The sequence below is a fragment of the Lynx canadensis genome, chromosome B3 (assembly GCF_007474595.2).
Source record: "Lynx canadensis isolate LIC74 chromosome B3, mLynCan4.pri.v2, whole genome shotgun sequence".
In the NCBI taxonomy this organism is placed as follows: domain Eukaryota; kingdom Metazoa; phylum Chordata; class Mammalia; order Carnivora; family Felidae; genus Lynx; species Lynx canadensis.
This window is the reverse complement of record NC_044308.2, coordinates 116,656,913-116,681,073: the sequence shown is the minus strand read 5'-3', so window position 1 is coordinate 116,681,073 and position 24,161 is coordinate 116,656,913. Positions and strand designations below refer to the sequence as shown.

Genomic DNA, 24,161 nt, shown 5'->3' with positions numbered 1-24,161 from the left:
CAGGATCCCATCTATCAGTGCAGAGCCTGACGTGGGGCTCGAACTCACAAACATCAAGTTCATGACCTAAGCGTCCGATTTCAGATGCTTAATCTGCTGAGCCACCCAGGCGCCCCTCCAATTTTGCTTTTAAAATGTATACATGGTCACACAGAAGAACAAAAATGAAAGAAAACTATTAAGATTTTAGCAGTTCTAAAAAAAACAAATGACTTAGTTTCTTCTGTAATAAATTACATGACAAAAAAGCAGGAAGGGAAAATGTTACACATTAAGAAAGACCTACAAGAGACAAATGCAATGTGCTATCCTGCTTGGATCTTGAGTCCAACAAAACTGTAACACTGCACTTTTGAGACAACGGAAGAAAGTGAACATGAACTGGAAATTACAGAACTAGCTAGTAATATTAAATTAGAATAACTGTTAACTTTGTTAAGAATAACAACATTATGACTTTTTAAAAGCGATTATCTGTTAAAAATATTTACTCAAGCACGTATAGGTAAAATGGTATAATATCTAAGTTGTGCTTTAAAACTCAAAACACTGGGGCGCCTGGGTGGCGCAGTCGGTTAAGCGTCCGACTTCAGCCAGGTCACGATCTCGCGGTCCGTGAGTTTGAGCCCCGCGTCAGGCTCTGGGCTGATGGCTCGGAGCCTGGAGCCTGTTTCCGAGTCTGTGTCTCCCTCTCTCTCTGCCCCTCCCCCGTTCATGCTCTGTCTCTCTCTGTCCCAAAAAAAATAAATAAACGTTGAAAAAAAAAAATTAAAAAAAAAAAAACCTCAAAACACAAAGCAAAACAACAGAACAAAACCCAAAAGCAGGAAGAAGACAGATGTTAACAAGAATGGCAAAATGTGTATAATTGTTAAAGCTAGATGATTTAGGTATATTAGGGCTCATTATGCTATTCTCTCTACTTTTCTGTATGTTTTAAAATTTTTATAAATAAAAAGTAAAAATGCTTAGAAGGATAGTTCCCTCTGAGTGGTGGGGACTGTGTGAACTGGGTGATTTTTACTTTGATCTGTGTGTCTCTTAGAAGCATCTAGATTTATACAATAAATATGAATTACTTTGGTTACCTGAAGAAACAAATGTTACTCTTTTAGTGGGGGGGGGGGGTGGTGGATGGATCTTTCAACACCCCGTTCCAATGATGCCACCTCCGTGGATTTAAATCTCCCTCTACGGACACCACAATGCATTTTACTTGTATTTCTACAAAAGGTTTTATTACATTTAGCCATTCATTATGGCAATTTTTAATTAATTAGGTCTTATCTCTCTCTCCAGGAAAACAACTTGAGTATAAGAGGCACTTGTTTTTTGGTATTTCTATCCTAGTCAACATCAAGCAAAAAACTCTATATAACAGGTGTTAAATAGTTGTTTACTTAATTAACTTTTCCACTAATAAATTCAGAGGGGAGACAAATGGCAACAAAAGTAGAATGTCTTACTTGCACCTTACTTCTTGTAACCACAAAAGCTTTCAGGCTGAGACACATCCAGAGGTCCCTACACAAAGACCAATACCAGTCAAATGTTACCTAGTCAATTTCTCAAACAATCTGTTTTCCAGTTGACTAGGGGGAAAGAAAACATCAGTCAGTAGCAGAAAAAGGCCAGTTACTAAATCAAGTTATAGACTTAAAAAAAAAAAAAATTACTCTCTGAGGGGGAAAAAAATCAAAGTCTATTAGTTCTTCAGCAGCCATTCATTATTTAACCTACTGAACACTCATCCAGAGCAGTGGGGGGTCAGTGCATTTTTATTAAGGAAACCATCATGGCAGAATACAGAGCCAGCCCATGTGCTGAGACAAACAATGGATCAGGAAACATCCCCGGCTCTGAAAACACTGATGCCACGTGGAAAGGCCACATGTCCACATCTCTCTCACGTTTTCTTTATTATCATCCACTCACTGGTGGCCTTGGCATGTTTTGTGCAGACAGCTTTCCTCAAGCCTACGGCCTTCATCTCTATATGCTCGTGGTTAAAAACCATTTCCAAAAAGATACAATAAAGTCATCCTCTCAGGGGCAGCAAAAACCCCAAAATAGGCCATATTGGACTTCCCTAAATGGAAGACTTCCCCCGCCTTTGCCTTAATTTCACACACATGGTTTTGATGAAAGAGACTCAAATACTGGTGAACATATTTACAACTTCCTTTTATATGTAAAATATGCTTAAATACTGACAAAGATTAGAATAAAGCCTACGTTGTAAAATAAAGCCCCAGCCACAAAGCGTCCTGAGTCCTTTGACAAAAGCGGGATCATGAAGAACTGGGGATTCAAACTCCTCCCCAGTTTCATCTCCAGTTCCACGCTGTGATCTGCTCCCAGAAGCCAAGTCTTCAAAATCCCTCCACCGACCGAACTTTTCAAGGAAGGGAGAGGCGGAAGTCTGCACCACTGCCACCCTAACTTCTCCCCACAAGCACTCACGTTCATGTTCTTGCTTCTCTCTTTTCTGATTCTTTACTTCAGACATTTGCTCAAATCCACTCCTATTTGGCAAATTTTAGATTTCCTAGACAGTCAACCGGAAAACAAACGGTTTCAGAAACTGACTAGGTAACATGGTACCAGTGTAAAAAATCATATCAAACCCAGGGCCCAAAATAAGGACCCGGTTGTAAGAAATAAGGCATTCTTCCAAAGACAACTTAATTCAATTCCTATGAACATTTGTTGTATTTGTCACCAGAATGAGTTTAAGAGAGGCAACTCTTTATTTGATGTGGGCAGCTGTGCTGTTCTGTTTTGAAGAATGTAAAGGTAAAAATTCAATGAGGGTAAGTTGTTCCTACACAAGAGAAAAAGGGGCATGATATTAGCAATAAATGTGAAGCGGCCATACCACAGTTCCATAGGCTGGTAAAAATGTTTGGTAGGCCAAAGGATTTCACAGAATTTTCTTTCTTAAGAACAAAGATGGAAGCTTTGAATAATAAATAAGTATACTGGAATAACCCAAGGCATGCCGAACTCAATTAAAATTAGTCATGGCCAGAGAAGAAAGGACAACTCGGCAATCAATTCCTTTGCTATAACTATTAAAATTTTAATAATTTCGTATTATATTAAATAGTCAGCATTTAGTTAATAAAATTTCATCTAGTATTGATCTTAAGAAGTTGTCTCTCTTTTGTACTCTCGGTGCCCCTGGGAAACTTCAATGTAGGCTGACCCAAAGCCTCTAAAAAGTCTCCAGGAGGTAAGCATTTGAGTTCTGTTCTTCTTCGAGTTAGTGTATCCAAAATCCAATTCTCAATTAATCTACTGTCTGTCGCTGAACTACCTTTAAAGAGGAAAGTGTCCGCCTAGGTTTTACGGAAGACATAGTTCGTCAGAACAACAAGCAGAAAAGAGAGAAGCTGCATCAGTGGACGTGAGGCTCGACAAGCGGGGAGGAGACTCCAGTGTTCAACTGACCTCTGAATCTGCTACACTCATTGTGTTGTCTGGATGGCCAGTGTAAGTAAGGCATTACGATTATTAGGTTTCTTGCTACCACCAAAAACAGCACCAAGAAAAGCCCAGGAGACTGCACCAACACACATTTTCTTTTCTTTTCTTTTTATACTTACTAAATGGTTGGGACTTCCCATAAAACAATTAAAAGTAGGTCTTTGCCTTTGTGTCTCATGCCAGCAAACTATCAGTCCTCATAAATGTGACCAGTTGGTCTTTTTTTATTCTATTCTCAAGAAAAGAAAGAAGTGCAGAGCTTTTTAAAATTTCCTCAGCTACTCTCCCATTAAAAGCAGAAACCTAGGACGCAATGACCAAATTGGAATAAGAGAAAAATTTAAACAGCATCTCACTCATCTATTAGTACGTAACTGTCTACATAAGAAAGGGAAAGTCCAAAGCAAAAATAAAACATTTGGGAAAATTATTCAAATATTTCAATGTGGAAAGCAAGTAATTTAGTCAGAGATTATCATCAATTAACATCACTCTACGTTTCTCGCTGGGCACTGAGAAAGAATATAGAAACAAAAAAATTTAAGGGAAGGAAAAGAAGTGTGCTTTCTCAATTCGATTTTGTATTCTAGAACAATATTACTCAAAACATAAATAAATAAAAATGTAGGAGAATGGTGGATTTAAGAAGATACACATGGGACACATGGGACAGAACAGGTAACGCTTCGTGGGTTTGTTTGGTTTGGTGTGGTCTTTTAGACTTCTGTTTTCTTCTGACGAATAGAATTGATTCAGACATCCCTTAAGTGGAGAGTCTTTGGATAGGTAAGTGTGCATTTAGAAGGCCAAGAAAGAGACATGGCACTAACAGGTCTGGCAAACCATTCGATCAAAGCCTCCCTTGTCTGTGTGACCAGTTATGAATGTTTAAGAGAAGAATCTCCCACCTGACCTAACAGATAAACTGTACTAGCATCATCAGATATTATCTCCATTAAAAGAAGTGATTTAAGTGCCCCAGGGTTCAGGTTAAGCTGAGCAACTCAATTCAAAAGACAAGGTATAGCTGCTACAACACGAAAGCTAAACAAGCTTGGCCTCAACAGTAATCCTCAAGGTAAGGCCTCCACTGACAACTGTCATACTCAAGTTCAATCAGGAGCCGATCCTTACTTAAGAGTGTTTAGAATACAGAAAGACACACGGGGACTGCACAGAAGGTACATGTTTCTCTTGTATACAGGCACTCCGGAGGGGAAAAAAAGTGAACCCTGAAAAGTAACTTCCAAGATTGAGGTGAAGACCAGAGGGCACTGATTTCTCTTCCTTCACAAAGTACCTGAGCTACAGTCATGGGGCATTCCTGCTGGCTTCCTGCTTCACCACTAAGCAATTTTTGATGGTTCCAAAGATGCTACTTTCTCAAAGACAGGTTTTCAATTGTGTTGCTAATAAAAGACGTGGGCTTTTCAAATAGCTACAAATTACAGAGACCTACAAATCCTTCTTGGATTTCACGTTATTAAAGAAGAATGATGCTGAGATTGGTCAAATAAATGCTAGCAGGAAAGTGTCCTAATGCACTTTAAAAACATTTTCAGAGATAATCATTCCTCAATTCCTCTTCCTGAAATTCAAGGAAGGTCGGAAACAGCTAGCCACTGTGAAAGCAGCGCTCCAATTACCCCGAGGGCTTCAGGAGAGAAGCCCTAAACTCTGCACAAAGGTTTACAATGGAGAGATGCTCAGATAACCTTGACCGTCCTTTGTAGGACATAATGCTCCAGAAGAGCAGTAGTGCTTCTGCTCCCAACAAAGCAGCAGGTAAGAAAAATCCCCAGGTCTTTGTTTCAGCAAAACCAATGAAACAGACATATCCCTAAACCACTTGCTTTATCTCAATTTCAGAGTTTAAATTATATTTAAGCATATTATAGCATTTTTAGCTTGTGGAAATGTCTCTCTCTCTCTCTCTCTCTCTCAATCAGAATGAAGCTGTTGTTTTTCTCAATAAGCATATACCCTTTTACAACTTATTAAAGTGTCTGAGAAGCATCCACTGAAACATCAGAGCACGCCTAAGGTGGACCTGGGCTCCTACCCGGGAGTAATAGCCAAGGGCAAGCACTCTGAGATCAATGGTAAGACCCACATCGGTAAATGTCGGCAGTACATCATCCAACCATCTCTCAGTTTTTCAGGATAAGCCCTGCTTATCTAAACTAAAATTTCCAAATTATACACTAATGTACCAGAGTTAACAACATGGGTTGAGGTATAAACCCCCATCACATTTTAAGAAACCCAAGGGAGATTTTCTGAAACGTATTTACCATGGAATGGGAACATCAGTAGGTAACAAAAGCCGTCTTATTATTAATTTAAATATCCAGGAAAAAACCTGAACGATTTTATCTGCAAAGATGACGACACTGAATTCAGAAATCAATGAGTAAAAACTACACAGGAGCCTTGCATCCTCTCCCTTTCCATTTCTGCCTGTCAGCGGTCAAACAATGAAGTAGGAAAATCCGGTGAGGAAAAAACTGAGGATCCACACTTGAGGGGTCCAAATTTCACGACAAGTAGCAGGTCTTCCAAGCACGAAAGTGTGAGTGATATGCCCTTCCCCCAACGTGACTTTGTGACTAAGCCACCAACTCACCTCATTCCACTTCAAAGTCACCGGTAAATCTTGCGTTTGAGTCCAACTTGAGGTATTCTCTCAAAACCTAGATTAAAATAATGATGAACTTCAGTATATAATAAAGTTCTTTTCGAACTCTGAAAAAACATACAATTGTACTTCACAATATTAAGGGGGAAAAAAATCACAGCTACAAATCAAATCGTAACTGTGAAAGGCTATGCCCCACTCCTAAAACCTTTAACTGGAAATCTCTTTATGTGTAGCTCAACACACATTTAAATGTAAGCCAACCAATAGCCACTCCCACTTAAACAACAAATTCTTAAACCTAGTTATTCAGTCTCTAGGCAGATTGCCGATCCAGGGCCTCTATAATCTGGTCAGGAAGTCTGAGGAGAAACTCAGGAACCTGAATGGGTAAGAAGGCCCCCAACAAAGTGATTTTCATGTAATCAGCCTGTCACGTGCCTATGGGAACAATTGTTCCGAACCAGTGGTTCTCAACAGGGGGTGATTTTGTACTGCAGGGGCTATCTTACAATGTCTGAAAATATTCTTGGTTGTCACAGCAAGGAGAGGACGTATGCTACCAGCATTCAATGGGTGCAAGCCAAGAATGCTGTTAACCCCTCCTACACTGCAGAGGACAGCCCCCCCCTCCCCCGAAGAATTATCCAGCCCCAAGTGACAACAGCACTGAGGTTGACAAACGCTGTTCCAAAGCAAACAACCATTCTGATTATTTAGAAATTTTACAATTCTCACACGGGTCATTTCAGGTAGGTTATAAGCTCCCACTAAATTTCCTGTGACTAGTGAGCTTATTATTAGTTAAAAGATTCAAACATGCCCCATATTAGTAACATGCAGTATATGTACCCATTCTAAAAATATTAAAATAAATCGGAGTATACATGTCCTTAAGAGCTTCCAAGGAACTAATTTTTAAATTTTCACTGAGGAGAAATACTACATCAAACTAGGTGAACTCCCAAAAAGTCTGTTCCCAAGCATATAAAAAAACGGAAGGTAAGAAGACTAAAAAGAATCAGAACTGGGGCGCCTGGGTGTCTCAGTCAGTTAAGCATCCAACTCTTTTTTTTTTTTTTTTAATTTTTATTTATTTTTGAGGGAGACCGTGCGAGCGGGGGAAGGCAGAGAGAGAGAGAGAGGGAGGGAGACACAGAATCTGAAACAGGCTCCAGGCTCTGAGCTGTCAGCACAGAGCCCAACTTGGGGCTCGAACCCACAAACCATGAGATCATGACCTGAGCCAAAGTCAGATGCTCAACCAACTCAGCTACTCAGGCGCCCCAAGCGTCCAACTCTTAATTTCAGCTCAGGCCAGGATCCCAGGGTCATGGGGTTGTGCCCTGCATTGGGCTCCACACTGAGCATGGAACCTTCTTAAGATTTTCTCTCCTTCTCCCTCTGCCCCCCTCTCCCGCACTCGCACTATCTCTCCTCCTCTCTCTCTCTAAAATAAATAAATAAATAAATAAATAAATAAATAAACAAACAAACAAACAAACAGAACCAGAACTTAGTTTCCCTCACAGATATTCTCAATTCCTGGTAAAGACAAGATGGACAAAGTTCCTCTTCCCAGCCTGTCACCCGAGATAGCAGGACTCTCATCTTTTATTCAGCTAAATATACAGGTACTTCAAAATCCACTTTAACTGTATTCAAAATGAGACCTACTGATAACAGATCTTTCAGTATCTATCCCAGTTGCTAAAACTTGCAGTTTTTACATGACTGGCCCCACACAACACACCCCCAGAATAGGTAAAGAAACCTGTAACACTCAAAACATATACTTTGCTTTGTCAAGCTTAATTAATGAGCCGTAACTAGCTAATTACATAACTGAGACATACCTGACAGCTGATTTGCACCAGTTAGGTACATGAACAAACATGTGGAGTTGAAAACTCAAACGAAAGGATATCATCTATGAACACACTTAGAAAGATTCCATGAGGATTAGTGCATTCCAACTGGACATTTCCTTGACGTGGTGTAGGAGTTTATATTCTAATTATAGACTGATTTCTTCCTCTGAGCCCCGGTGCTGTGAGGAGCTACCTAAATCAAACTCAAAGCATAATCCCCACAGGCAGTGAGCACCTGGATGAGTGGTGGGCGGTGGGCAGACTGGCATCCATAACCCCAAAGCACAGGCGGGGGGTTTGGCGGGGTAGGCTGAACCCGAGTCGGAGCCGCGCTCCCACCTGGAGCTCCCTACCCGTGCTCCGGGAACCTCTGCACTAGCCGAACCATTAGGAAACTTGACTGAGCGATGTGCTTGTCCAGAGGGAGGGCTAGCATACAGTCTAGATTCAAGATGCTGTGAAGCCAGTGTAGAGCCCATCACACCTCCCCCCTTAGAGGACGAAGACAACTGGGGAGGGCGGCCTCAGACAAAAGCTAGAAACTAATGACCTGGTCAGAGAGGATTTCTTAACACCCATCAGTGGCTCAGAGAACAAAGGAAAGTACTTTTTGCTTTATGAAGCGAAATGATTTTCAGGCCTTCCTTTCTTTCTACCAGAAAGGAAAAAAAAAAGGAAGGCTGAAAAATTACTGGGAAGGTTCAGAAATATTAACGCACGATATGAAATTTATTTTACCCAGCCTCTGTGTTTCGAGATTTAAATCAGTCTTCAAATAAAAAATTCATAATTAAATTTCAAAACATAAACACTTTATTTTTTTTCCCTCTCCCCAGTAAAATATATTCTGTTCCAAAAAAGAAAGGTTGCTCAATTTCCTGTCAAAAGCAATCTAGAGAAGGCCACCTACACTGTAAAAGCAGCAAGAAAAAAAAAATAACAAAATGCTGAAGAAAAGCCTGCACGAGTGGGTGTATACTAAGTGCAAGGTAACTACCACTCTGGGCTTTTTCAAGCTTTTTTTTCCCTGATCATTCTGAGAAATATGAAAATTAGTGTAACTGCTAACGACAAGTTTGTCCTCCAACCAATCTAAGGAAAACAAGCCTGATGATGGATTTCAGCTCCACCAAAGAGAGGGGTAGGAGTGAGCAATCAAGGCCTTTCACCCAGGATTCTTTGTACAGACAGACAACTTACACATAATGTTTTCAGAGAAGGAAGGCTGGTCTAACAATTAACCTTCTCCCCCACCATGCCGCATCCCAAACTTCATGAACTTTTAAAAATGTTTTTAATGTTTTTGAGAGACAGAGAGAGTGAGAGCACAAGCAGGGGAGAGGCAGAGAGAGAGGGAGACAGAGAATCCCAAGCAGGCTCAGCACTGTCAGCACAGAGCCCTAGGTGGGGCTTGACCCCACAAACCATGAGGTCATGAGCCAAAGTCAGACGCTCAACCAAATGAGCCACCCAGGAGCCAGATAAACTTCATGAACTTTTAGAGTAGGACCAGCTTGGTCCTAATAAGCTTAATCCCAAACCTCTGGGGACTAACCACTCACATGAGCTGCCTAGATATGGGTTAGTACAGCATCGAATTCACCACTCTGTCTATACAATTCCCCTTACCCTGTATGCTTTCTGAAATTCTAAATGCTAAGATAACAATCAACCAGCCCAACATTTTTCTACTGAAAGCCTACTGAAATATGCTCACTACTAAGGGAGATACAGTGGAGGGAGAAAAAAAAAAAAAAAAAAAAAGGAAAGGAAAGCTTGAATAGCTCACCAGCAAATTGAGGATAAAAGAACAAAAACACAAAGGAAGTCAAAATTAAAAACAGTACTGTCACTGAATTATAACACAGTAAAAGGCGCTATTTCTATAAATCATACTTTCCACAAAAAGGAGTTTGTCACAATAAATAATGAGCAGGGAAAACAACATATTAATGAAATGATGGTAAACATTTTAAAACCAGTACACCAAAAGACAAAGTAAGATATGGCAGAAAGCTACACTGTAGGGCAGCTGTTAAGACAAGGCAACATGAGGGGCGCCTGGGTGGCGCAGTCGGTTAAGCGTCCAACTTCGGCCAGGTCACGATCTCGCGGTCCGGGAGTTCGAGCCCCGCTTCGGGCTCTGGGCTGATGGCTCAGAGCCTGGAGCCTGTTTCCGATTCTGTGTCTCCCTCTCTCTCTGCCCCTCCCCCGTTCATGCTCTGTCTCTCTCTGTCCCAAAAATAAATAAACGTTGAAAAAAAAAAAAAAAAAGACAAGGCAACATGAGAAAGCAGAAAGCAAACCTCTTAAACCTTAAATGATTTGTCTGATAAGCTAACAATTAACTGCAAACAAGAGGGAACTTTTTGTTCTATTCTGCTTAATAATCTCAGACCACCCTACAAAAAAAACTTGCAAGACTACTTAGTACAAATAACTATTTCTCAGAACCACTTGAGAGTAAGTAGCCAACATGATAGCCTCTCATCCCCACAGAGTTTAGGGAACAACTCCTCCATAGAAGGGCATTCTCCTACAAAACTATAATTATGGCCATGAAAATCACCCAAATCATATGGTACCATCATCTAACCCACAGACCAGATCTTAACGTTCTCCAATTATCCCAATAATGTCCATTTTAGTAAAAGGATCCAGTCCATCCAGGATCTCACGCTGCACTCAGTTCCCACATTTCATTGGTGCATTTCAATCTAGAATTCCTCAGACGTTCCTTGACTTTCATGACATTGACAATTATGAAGATCCCAGGCCATTTTTGTAGCATGTTCCTTAATTTGGGTTTATCTGATTCTTTCTTACGATTAGCTTCCAGTTATGAATTTTCAACAGGGATACCAAAGAAGAGAGTTCCCCTCATTGTACCCTACCAGGTGGTATGCTATTTTAATCTTTTTCCCTTATTGGTAACATGAACTTGTATCATGAACTTGACTTAGGGGGCATCTACCAGATTGCCACTGAAAAGTTAACTCTTTTTCCTTTGTAATTTCTTAGTACTTTGTGAGAGGATACTTTCAGACTATATAAATATCCTACCAACAAATGTTCACCCGATATTTGTGTCCAATGATAATTCTTGGCCAAATTATTTTATGACAGCTGCCAAAAAGTGATTTTCTAGTCTAATAATTCCTACCATTCTAGTGGGAGGAAAAAATGGTATTCAGAAAAGCCAAGATCTGGGTGTGCTTACTGCAACTGGGTTATTGCTGTTCCCTGGTCATCCAGGAGAACAGAAGAACATGCACACACTTTCTTCATTATTTGTTTTGTTTGGTTTGTTTTGTTTTTCGTCATTTCTTTCTATATCTATGTATACTGCAGACCAGGAGTTCATCCAGATGCCCTGAATTCCTATCCAAGCACAGCGTCTTTCTAGCTTTTCCCTTTCCCTTCCCTGTAACAGTCCTAAACCTGGCTCTCATTAACCTCACTTTTCCTTACTGGATTCAGCCCCCCATGTCATTGAATGCTACCCCTAACTCTGACCTAGTATCAGAAAAGCCTTCTCTCTAACTAAAGGACCAGTAAAGGAGAAGCCCAGAGAGACAAAAATGTTATGACAGACTATATATAATATGATTCCATTTTGGCAAAGCCCAAATAGGCAAAGCTAAAAATATACTGTTTACAGATATATTCATTTTTTAAAGCAAGGGAATGCTGAACATAAAACTCAGGACAGTAGTCCCTCCAGGGCAAGGCAGAAGGATGGAATCACAGAGGAACCCAGTAGCTTCAAAGTGCTGATCAGGTTCTAGTTCTTAGTGAGCACCTGCCAGTCCTAAGCACAAGTTCCTTGACCCACAACTACGCCTCACTAAACCATGAGGAGGTCATTAGCACAGTCTCAATTTTACCTTTAAGATCTGGGGTCTAGAAAGATTAAGCGCGTTTCCTATGGTCACACAACCAACAAGCAAGAGTTCAGACACAAACCCACGTCTGACTTGAACCCTCTTTTCCCTCAACTATTCCTCAAACAGAAGAAAGATAGGCAGGACAGATGGAGCTATGGTTCTAAGGCTAAGATTCCTCTGTGCCTCTGAACCATTTCTAGAATGCTATTTAGGGTACGGGCAAGTCTAGGCCCAAAACCAGGGGGTGGGGGAGGGGATAAAAATCTTCCTAAGGGCAAGGAAAGAGGGCAGAGGCACAAATCTGGGCCATACTGAGACTATGTGAACAACATAAACAATCCTTTAGGTAGAGTTTCTATTATATTCCATATAGGCTACAAATTCTGGCTCAGTTAAGTCACCAAATAAAATCTCCTCTCAGAGAGCCCTGGTAAAATCTTAATACTAAGTGTTTTGTTTTGAAATCAGGAAACAAGGGAGAGAAGACCAGCAAGCCATTCATGAAGTTCCAAACATGTACCAAACGGGGCAAAATGACAAATCACTTAGCACAATGCATGAAACATGAAATAAGTAATAAAATGTTGAGCACTTTTAAAGAATGTGTATAATGGGATACTGAGGCAGAGCAACAATACTCTGAAGGAAAGACGAGACATCCCAGTAGGTTTAAATCCTGCTCTGCTACCTGGGGGTGTTTTAAAATTGCTAAAATCCAAAAAGATGGAACCCCATAAGAAGAAAAGAAAAAGAGAGAGCATATTTGTCTTCTCAAAAAGTCAGAAATAACTGCAATCTAACTGCACTTCTGGTAGAAATATCTCCAGAGTCTATTAGTGATTAATAACAACTCATACCACCCAGAAAAGTCTCATGATAGACACTAATGATTTTGTGATCTTAGTTCAAGTTTTCTATATTTATCTGTCTTTACAATGGGATATGTTTCCCCACTGTTGATTTCCAAGGGGTGGAGTATAAACCAAATCAGAAGTAATTTTAAGTCTAGACTCCTCCCCAAACCTCCCCCACCACCGCCGCCAAAAAAAAAAAAAAAAAAAAAGAAAAAGTCTATCTTCCCTTTCCTTTTCTTTCTTTTTTTTTTTTTTTTTTTTTTAATTTTTTTTTCCAACGTTTATTTATTTTTGGGACAGAGAGAGACAGAGCATGAACAGGGGAGGGGCAGAGAGAGAGGGAGACACAGAATCAGAAACAGGCTCCAGGCTCTGAGCCATCAGCCCAGAGCCCGACACGGGGCTCAAACTCCCAGACCGTGAGATCGTGACCTGGCTGAAGTCGGACGCTTAACCGACTGCGCCACCCAGGCGCCCCTTTCCTTTTCTTTCCAAAGAAATCTAGACCTAGGCCACAGACTAAACCAAACACTACACAACAAAAGAAAACAAAGCACATATGTAAAATGGTGCAAAAAGAATTCAAAAGTAACAGCAACTTCATGCTGTAGCCTGAAACTGTCTATAATACATAAAGGTTAAGAAATCCAAAATGATCCTGGAAAGACAGTAAGTATGTGAGAAGCACACAGAAGGATAAACCTCATCAGATAAAAAAGGAAGGCATTTAACACACCTCCACAGGGCCTAGACTCACTTTCTTTCTTTTTTCTTTCTTTCTTTCTTTCTTTCTTTCTTTTTTAGGCTTTTAAGTTACTTTCTTTATGAAAAGCAATCAGGTGCTGTTGAAATCAGCATCTGGTATTAAAAAGACAAGAAGTGGGGCACCTGAGTGGCTCAGTCGGTTAAGTGTCCAACTTCAGCTCCGGTCATGATCTCACGGTTCATGAGTTCGGGCTCTGAGCTGACAGCTCAGAGGTTGAAGCCTGCTTCAGATTCTGTGTCTCCCTCTGTCTGCCCCTCCCCTGCTCACACTCTGTCTCTCGCGTTGTCTCAAAAATAAATAAACATTTAAAAAAATTTTTCTTTAAAGACAAGAAGTTAGGGGCGCCTGGGTGGCGCAGTCGGTTAAGCGTCCGACTTCAGCCAGGTCACGATCTCACGGTCCGTGAGTTCGAGCCCCGCGTCGGGCTCTGGGCTGATGGCTCAGAGCCTGGAGCCTGTTTCCGATTCTGTGTCTCCCTCTCTCTCTGCTCCTCCCCCGTTCATGCTCTGTCTCTCTCTGTCCCAAAAATAAATAAACGTGGAAAAAAAAAAAATTTTAAAGACAAGAAGTTATCCTGAGGTATTTCTAAATGAAAATAACAAAAAGAATAAATTAATCCATAGGCACGTATTTCTTTCATCCTACTGTATTAAGCTTACATGATCACAAGACACGCAGTAATCATTCCTGAGAATTTAGGGACAACAGCCCAGCTTTAAAAGAAATTTAAAATCTAAAAAATAAATACGAAAAAAAATGTATTAGTTTAACGACGAAAAGGGGAACATCCTGAAACATATGAAAGATTTTTCTTGTAAACTCCCAGATAATGAATTTGGGGCAAAAGTCAATATGGCTATGGAAGAAATAAATCCTCCCAAGCTAATCTAATTTAGTGTTATTGAGACAACCCACTTATCAAGGGACTGCAAGACTTGAATTTCTTAACATTAGTGGATTTGACAACCCATGAAGACACAAGAAAAATGTTCTTCCCCCGGAAAGTATATACCAATGGTTCTCTGATCTCAGGTTGTACAAACTACTAATTCTTCCTTCCTGCAATTCAAAATGTAACAGTTAGAAATAAGTCCTTTTGCAAGCTTAGTAGCCTCATCTTGAGGCTTCTCCAACTCAAAATCACTTCTACGTACCCATTTGTTTGAGACAAAAACCTAAGATTCATTGTCCATTCCACAGCCCATATCCATTCTGTTGAGTCCTGTAAATTCTACCTCCTGAAGGCCACCTTGAACCCTTCTCTCCTGTCTGTATCCACTGGCAACACACTAGTCCAAGCCACTCTTATCTCTCAACTAGACAACTGCCCCAGACTCCTCATTAATTTCCACCCACAATCATTTTCCACAGTGTAGTCAGACTGACTTTTTAAAAGGTTAAACTGCATAATGTTATTCCCCTGCTGAAAACCTACCAGTGGCTTTCCATATCCTGAGATGTCAAGAAGTGTGAAACAGATAAGATTTTACTCTAATTTCCAAGCTAACATGTTAGACTGTCACAAGTGTATGAATACCATGGAGGACATGAGATGCTTGGGTCAGAGAGACAAAGGACTTGATTACTCACAGCAACAGCAGCAGTCAGAGTACCAGCATTTTTGGTGCCAGTCCCTTAAGGCCGAATTCCCACCAGGCGACACTTGCACAGCAGTGTGCTGTGTTACAGGAGAGTAACCCTGAGCTTAATGAACCCAAATCTTTTATAATGGGCAGTACACCTGCCTGACCTTTACCCCAGAAGGAGATATTATCTTGATCATACAGACAATAAGTGTACCTGATCTCTGCCCTGGAGGGTATCTTCCAAGGCTACTGACTATATAAATCATCCCTAAAAAGAGAGTCCAAAACAAAAGTAGTCAATGCAGAAACACAAGATACATGGAAAATTGTCTCCCAACATTAGAATAAAAGCCAAATTTCTTACCATGGCCTATAAGGCCCTACACAATCAATCTGTTTCTCTACAATTCATGTGGAACTCCTGTCTCTCTAGCTTACTATGGCTGTAGCTCCACTGCCACCTTTGGTGTCATCAGGTAAGTCAAGTTCTTTTCTGCCTCAGGACCTTTGCATATGCTTTCCTTTTGTCCAGAAATGTTCTTTCCCTTAGATGTCACTTCCTCAGAAATATCTTCTCGTGTCAATCTATCTATACAAGACCCTACACTCACTGTTTATTCTTCTTTTTGTCACTTTTCTCACTTATTCATTCAGTCAGTCAACATTTACTGGGCACATACTATGTACCAATCGTTATTATTATAGGCATAATAATTAACCTTACCCACTTATTTATTTACTAATAGTCTTCTTTAAAGGTAAAATCCTTGTCTTTACATTCATCCACAAAGGCCCAGAACTTAAAATTTGTGCCCTCAATAAAACTCTGTTGAATGAGTGAACAAGTACTACACTACAAAGTACTAAAATATTTCCACATCAGCACTGAGCAAAAAGCATAAAATCAGAAGCTAGAAGTCCTAAATTCAAACCCTGGAGTCATCATTTAGTGGCACTTGAGCAATTCTATTAAATTCCCTGCAAAATGAAGAAAATTCTTCTCCTGCCTAACTCACAAGATTATTGTGAGGATCAAATGATGGAATCTATCTGGAAGCCCTTGCAAATGCTAAACATAACTTAAAACCAGTAACAAATCAAAAACAAAACCAGCAACAAATCAATAGTTAATAGTCATGGGATAGTCATTCATTCAATAAGAATATACTAGGCCCTTTACTATGAGGGTAATACTATTACGAAAATTAAAATGTAAGTTAAAAGTGTACAACTTTAAATGAAATTAGAAATTGGTTAGTTCTTTAATAAACTTGAGGAACAGTATTTTCCCTTTAAATACCCTTTGTACATGCTTTAAAAACTTTCAGATAAAAGGTGAGTCACCTTTACCTGCTCCCAATCCCAGAATATTAAAAGAATGTTTTCTACTTATTTTTTAAGCAAGTCACTCAAATGCCAATTTAGAAAAATTTTAGACTGTATTTACACCACTGAACACCAGTCTCCAAAACAGGAATTTTCAGCCTTCTGGCAAAATTTATGAATTTATTAATTTGTTTCCTTTTACTGACTTCAGGTGAAACCAAATGCAGCCTCTTTACTGCAAGGCGGTGTGTGTGGTAATCTGTGTGTGCGTGCGTGTGTGTGTGTGTGTGTGTGTGTGTGTGTGTACATGCGTATTGAAGAGAAAGGAAGCTTCATCTTACATTTGTTATAAAAAGAGCACCTTCAGAATTAATGCTCCAGGCAGCCAACAAGAGGAAACAGAGTGATCATCCTAAAGGATAAACAGAGGGCTGGCAACCTGACCACTGACAGGGGCGGTCAACTCAGATAAGCCACACACCTGGCGTTGAGTTCACCAACCAGCTCATCCTCCATAACCTGACCACGCAATTACACAGAAATTAATTAAAAGGGAAACTGCTTCTATGATATAAAAGGATAACATACAAATTGATAAAAAGGAGGGTGCAGACAACATTCGCTACAAAGGAAATAAGGTGGAATATGAGAACAGTATGATCAAGATTGCTTTCACATGACCTTTCTCAAATTCAATACACACACATGTAAGTAACTAAAAGAGGTACATTGTGAGAGTAAAAAGGAGGAATAACACGAACTGGTGCTTCTAAATATTAAAGTCAAGTATGAAAATGAGGGAGAGTACACGGGAAGGCTCCTGGGAGCTAAGAAAGATATGCAGGTTGAGAGGATAGAAGCAGATGATCTACAATCTACACGTGACAAACACGAAGAGGCATACATATATTTCAGTATGTGTATACAATTATATGTGGTAGTTTTTCATTACACAGAAACTGCTTCCTTACGTGTTATTTTCATGATGGCCACCTACTCCCAAATTTGGGGGGAAAGAGGCAGCAGCAGTCATCAAACTATTCACACAGCCCTCAGTAAGTACAAGTAGGAACAAAATCTAGGGCATCTAGAAGTTTCTGCCTTGAATTAATTTAAATAGGCAATGTCGAAACCTCTCTTTCAATTAAGCAATTCCCCTTATTAATAATACTAATGCTAGTTGCTATTTGAGTGCCTGCAATATGCCAGTCACGTAACAGTCTCTGTCTCATACAATCAATACAACAATCCTAGCAGATACAAGCAAGGATCAGTGAAGTTGTAAATCTTGCCCAAAACAAATTAAGAAGTGATGGCACTGAAATTTAAACCCAAGACAATCGATCCTTTCCCAATATTCTTGCTCTTTTTATGCTGTATAACCTCCAACAGTAACAGTTAGTATGTACTATGTTCCTGGCACAATATGGAGGAATGAGCTTTACATTCATTATTTCATTTAATCTCTAAAATAACCCTGCAAGGTGGTTATCATGAGCCACATTTTTTTCGTTTGAGGAAACAGAGTACTTCAATAACTGCTGAGGTAACACCGCTAACTTAATAGTAGGAACGAGCAGGAACCCAAACCGAAGTCCATTTGAAACAAGGCCTGTGTTTCTACTGGTGTATTATATAGCCTCCCCTTACGGTATTTGGAATAATTATAATTTAGGAATTATTTGTAAATTATGAATTTACTGTTTATAATACTACATGAAAATACACATATAAACTGTAAAGTATGTTAAAATATGTATTTTGTAAATGTGAAGTGTTAATATACAGATTTTATAAATATGTAAAGTATGCTAAAGTATGTGTTTTATAAAATATGTATTTTATAAACTGTATTTTTCAGAAAAAATGGAAAGGTAGGACAAAATATTATTATCTATGAATGATAGGATCACTGGTAATTTTTTTTAATTTGTTTTTCTAGTTTTTCCTTAAATGTGATATATAACTTACACAAAGGTAAAACACACACAAAAAAACCCTACATTTTAGATTGTTTTCCCTCTGTTCTCCAGAACCAGTCAAAACTAAATTTTGATTAGAAAACATGGATCAAGTTTAACATACCTCCAGAACTGAACAAAAGGCAAACAACAATGAAAACCATGCCACAGAACTAAATCACACAGACCCTGGTAGCATGAAGGAAAAATAGTTTTTTTATTTTTGTATCATACTTACCGCCCCTCCCCCCCCAAAAAAGAAATTAAGTGAAAGAGACATATTCAGAATTCCCTCAGTTGGATGAAATGCTTGGAAGAAAATTACCAAAACCAACCAAGGTCACGGAACTCAAGAAAAACACCCTCGGCAACCACAGTACAGAACCTTCATGGACAACAGTCCGTTGTAGTGACTGTCCAGGCATTCGAGCAGATTTAGAGTTAATCTGAAGAAATGACTTGGGAACTATGATATGTCATGTGACCTAAAAAACTAAGCAAAATGTAAACGGCCCACATTCCACCACACTTACTTTGCGAAATATACACGCTCCACCTCATGTGCACTGACCCCACATCATCTCCATAAAACCTCTTCAGAAGCAACAGAACCATAAACTGAGAGTGGGAGGTGGTACATTTCATTTCCCTAACGGAAACCACCACTCAACTACTCACTGGGTAAAATGATAGAAATATAGTATTTATTTTCAAAGCCATCACACAATGTGCATTCCAATGAAGAAAACAGTATGGGAGAAGGAGGGAGAAAGGGGGAACTTCAACTTTTTCCAAAATATTTTATGATCGCAAACAAATAGGCAGAATGTTAAGATCTAATGAAGCTGGAAGGTATTATAGAATTCTCTACCCTTTCCAGTCTACTTGAAATATTTTTAAATGAAAAAGTAATAAGGCTTAATATTTGTAAGTCAATACAACACACATTCCTCTGTGTACCTGTACCTGTATTCATTAAAACACACACACACCATCTCAACATCCCTCCAACTCCACTTGTGACATTTTACCACCCAAGGAAACCAACGCTGACATGAATACTAAACAATCTCTAATATTTAGTTTGCTCTTTTGCAAACAAAGCATGAATTCAGAAAAACTGCCACATGAGAGAACAAAAAAATTAAAAATTTTATTGATGCAATGATGCCAAACAAGTCATAAAGCCTGAGATGTTCTGTGTGTACACCTTTAATCCATTTCCAAAAGGAAAATAATAGGTTTACCTCTCAAAATAGCATAGTTTCAGAACAGAGAGTCCTAATCCCCCCCAGGAAAGCACAGGCTCCAGACACCTTACAAAGTATGCCACCTACTCTTCACACCAGAAAAGTCACTTTCGGTATATTAAAGTGACAAGAAGATATATTAATGACAAGCTTGAGGCCTGAAAAAAGAAAACAGATCTTTAGAGAGTTGAGTTAACTTCTCACTAAAAGAACCAGAATCACATTTGTATGGTACTTTTGACCGCATGGGCAAAGACGCTGAGTGGAAATTGCTGTCACACACAGGAAACAGATGGGGTGGATAATGCAACTAGATAATCAACTGCCCTCCTCTTCCCTTCACTAGAATTTAAGAAACATCCAGTTAATAATGAAACAAACTAGAAAAGCAGAAGTTCATAGTTGACGCAGGACTTGCATGCATAAAGGAACACATTACAAGCACCACAGGCTGGTTTGAGGTAAATGACAAAGAAGTTTCAACTACGTGTTTCCTCACTCTCAAAAATGACTCTTATACTTGCCACGGTCTCCGTGAAGGCCAACATCCATCTGTACCTTCACCAACCAAGCAAGTCAGATCTTAATTGAGGTGTAATTATTTGCTGTATTTAAGAGCAAATATTTACTTAGAGCCACCTGGGTGGCTCAGTCGGTAAAGCATCCAGTTCTTGGTTTCGGCTCAGGTCATGAACTCACGGTCTGTGAGTTCAAGGCCCACATCGGGCTCCAAGCTGACAGTGCAGAACCTGCTTGGGATATTCTCTCTCTCTCTCCCTCTCCTCCACTCATGCTCGCACTCTCTCTCAAAATAAATGAATAAACTTAAAAAAAAAAAAAAAGTAAAAGTATTTACTTTAAGTCAAACACTTTTTTTAAATTTTAATCCCAGTGAAGTTAATATACCGTGTTATATTAGTTTCAGAGATACAATACGGTGATTCTACACTTCCATACATTACCCAGGACTCATCATGATAACAGTGCTCTTAATCCCCACCACCTCTTTCACCCATACCCCACCCACCTCCCCTCCGGTAACCATCAGTTTGTTCTCTATAGTTAAGATCTGTTTCTTGGTTTGTCTCTCTCTTCTTTTTCCTTTGCTTGTTTGTTTTCTTAAATTCTACATATGAGTGAGATCATACGGTATTTGCCTTTCTCGGACTTATTTTGCTTAGCATTATACTCTCTAGATCCATCCGTGTTGTTGCAAATGGCAAGATTTCATTCTTCTTTATGGCTGAGTAATACTCCATTATATATGTATCACTTCTTTATCCATTCATCAGTTGATGGACACTTGGGCTGCTTCCATAGTTTGCCTATTGTAAATAATGCTGCAGTAAACATAGGGGTGCATATATCTTTTCAAATTAGTGTTTTCATATTCTTTGGATAAATACCCAATAGTGAAATTACTGGATCATATGGTAATTCTATTTTTAATTTTTTGAGGAAGCTCCACACTGTTTTCCACCATGGCTGTATCAGTTTACATTCTCACCAACACTTGTTTCTTGTGTTTTTGATCTTAGACATTGTGACAGGTGTAGGGGAGACCTCACTGTACTTTTTGATTTGCATCTCCCTGATGATTAGTGATATTAAGCATCTCTTCATCTGTCTGTTGTCCATCTGTATGCCTTCTTTGAAGAAATGTCTCTTTATGTCTTCTGACCATTTTTCAACAGGATTATTTGGCGTTTTTTGATGTTGAGTTAAGGTCTTTATATATTTTGTAAAGTAACCCTTTACAGATACATCATTTATAAATATCTTCTCCCATTCAGTAGGTTGTCTTTTAGTTTTGCTGATTGTTTCCTCCCTTGTATAATTCAAACACTTCTTTAAAAAAAATTGTTTTTAATGTTTATTCATTTTTAAGAGGGAGACATAGCATAAGCAGGGAAGGGGCAGATTGAGAGGGAGACACAGAACCCGAAGCAGGTTCCAGGCTCTGAGCTGTCAGCACAGAGCTTGACACAGGGCTTGAACCCACAAACTGTGAGATCATGACCTGAGCTGAAGTCAGATGCCCAACCCACTGAGCCACCCAGGCACCCCTATAATTCAAACACTTCTCAAACGTCAATTAGATATAAGGCTCTGAGCAAAAACCTGCAGAGCTCCAAAGATCCAGCGGCAGACCTTCCTCTCAAAAAGTTTACAAGCCAACTCATGGTGAAGGGCATGTAAAAACCAAAGTGTTGGTAGGTACAACTTCAAGAAATGGCAAAAGAACATAAAACTGGTAAGATCAACTCAATGGGATCAAGGAAGAACAAATAAGTTTCCAATGGTCAAGAGAAAGAGAGAGGAAAAGCAATGAGGGGGACGAAACAGAAGAAAGACAGAAAAGGCTACAATGCACATGACATTTGAGTAAACAAAAAGTATAAATTGTGGAAACACATTTTAAATATTAAATTTCATACATAGAAACACTTAAATTCTAAAGACTATATGGAAATTGTCCCTGAGAGCCACAGGACATGGATTGGCTTTACTATCCATTCAGTGTCTTCTCTAGCTTTGGCCTCGTAGCCAGGGACCCAGATCCCTCCCTCACCACCATTTCTGGCGTCGGTGAACTTGTGTGGGATCGATCATCACGTGATTACAAAGATACTAGTAAATCTCATCATCCTAGTAGTGTCAGTTATAGGCACAGGGCATGTCAGAGTTGTCACTGTAGTGTGAATACTCACCTTCAGATACAGAGAAGCATTCAGATGAACTAGGAATGACTCGCAATTCTATCAGGCCACTGAAGCTTTTTTTTTTTTTAATCCATGTTGGTGCTAATGCCTTATGAAGTTTTGTGATCATTTTCATTGTACATGGAGAGGTAGGCTAGCAGAGTGACTGCGTGTGTTTGGTTTTTACCCCCAGTTTTATTGAAATCTAACTGACCTATAACATAGTATTAGTTTAAGATGTACAACATTAATGATGTGATATGTGTATACATTACAAAATGATCAGCATGATAATTTTAGTTAACATCCATCACCTCACATAGTTACAAATAAATATTATTGCAAAAGAAAATGCTACAATTCTAATGATGAATTTGAAAAACGTAATAGTAGAGAAATAGTTTAGAACTTCCAAAAAGTGCCTAAATTGGAAAATAACAGCCTTCAACAAGTTATCATAAAAAACTAACATTAAATTTCAGTTATTTAATTCCATTTAGGCCATAAGACTTTCAAGAAAAAAAAAAAAAGACAATCTATGTGGGAAATTTTCACACCTTATAAAGCACAGAAAGCAAACTCTGCTACCTTAGTTGGAGAATTCCCTCCTCATGTCCCTGCGTGAGGTGTTCAAACAAGAGGAAATAGAGGCTTTTACACTTAAAAGGCTACCTGGACAAAAGAAAGTCTGAATACCATACATGGCAAATAATGCCAACAAAGCACCACTAACAACCAAATTGCAAAGAAAGTAATTCATTGGCTGGCACCAACTGGAAAGGCAAGAAGAAGGACTCAGGGGTCAGTGGTGGAAAGCTGGAACCACTCCACGAAGTTTCTAAACAACCAGCTAAGGAGCTCTGCCTGCCTGTAGGCAACAAGGAAATGAGGAACTACCGAAGGTTCATGAGGGACTGTCACAATCAGAACCAAATGTGCCTTTATGTATGTGTGCAAACACACGTGCATATACATATTTTTTTCTTTTCCCCCCAAGAAACTTCAACAGTAATGTGGAAGAGAGCCTGAAAGAGGAAGGGTGATGAATAAAGAAATACCAGTAACAAGGCTGCGGCAATTTTCCAGGAGAGTGGGAACAGAGCAATCAATGAGTTTGGGAGAGACCGCCTGGAAAACAATGAGATGTGATGACTGAGAAAAATGGAATCAAAGTCAAAATAAGAAACTGCACCACCATACAATGAACTACACTGTTCTCAAAAATAACATCTCGGTCAAAGTTACATTCAATCGATCTTTGAGGTTATTAATATTTATCTTCAACATAGTCTGCCACACAGAGACCAGTTCAGGAAACATCAGCCACACAGAGACCAGTTCAGGAAACAGTCAGCTCTAAATGGGCATTATGACATTTGTCCATCTAGCTTAACTTGAACATCTATCAGTAGATAATTTAAATTTATCAAGAGATACAAAATAACCTACAGAAGAAACCTTACAAAAATAAGATTAACTCAAGATTCTCTGTAATAAATAACATTTGCTCAATGAATTTCCTAACAGAATCTTCAGTTTCATGCTCCAGTTAATGAGTTTTGGCATTAACTCATTATCTCACCTTGTAAAATATAATAAACCTTTTAAAATGACACGTAATATAACATATGGTAAATTATTAACGATACTGAAAACAGTATAGAAGTTTGTATATACAATGTAGTTAGGTTTATTGTCTATACAAGAAGTAAAGAGCTAACATTTCAGCAAAAAAAAAAAAAAAAAAAAAAAAAAAATCACACCATTTTTATCATGCCGCCTTTTTTTTCCAGCTTTGAGGTATAAGAGACGAAATTGTAAGATATTTACA

General features: G+C 39.2%; 1 protein-coding gene across 12 annotated transcripts in view; it reads right to left on the bottom strand.

The window, feature by feature from the left end:
- The window catches only part of SIPA1L1 (signal induced proliferation associated 1 like 1), a 362,478-nt gene that overhangs the window by 271,998 nt on the left and 66,319 nt on the right, over positions 1 to 24,161 (bottom strand). For 11 of the 12 annotated variants that reach the window (XM_030319459.1, XM_030319465.1, XM_030319461.1 and 8 more), the window contains one exon: positions 6,116 to 6,182. The exons of the other annotated variant lie outside the window; for it this stretch is intronic. The gene's annotated coding sequence lies outside the window, so the exon portion shown is untranslated. The remainder of the gene's footprint in view (positions 1 to 6,115; positions 6,183 to 24,161) is intronic. 12 annotated transcript variants of the gene reach the window in all.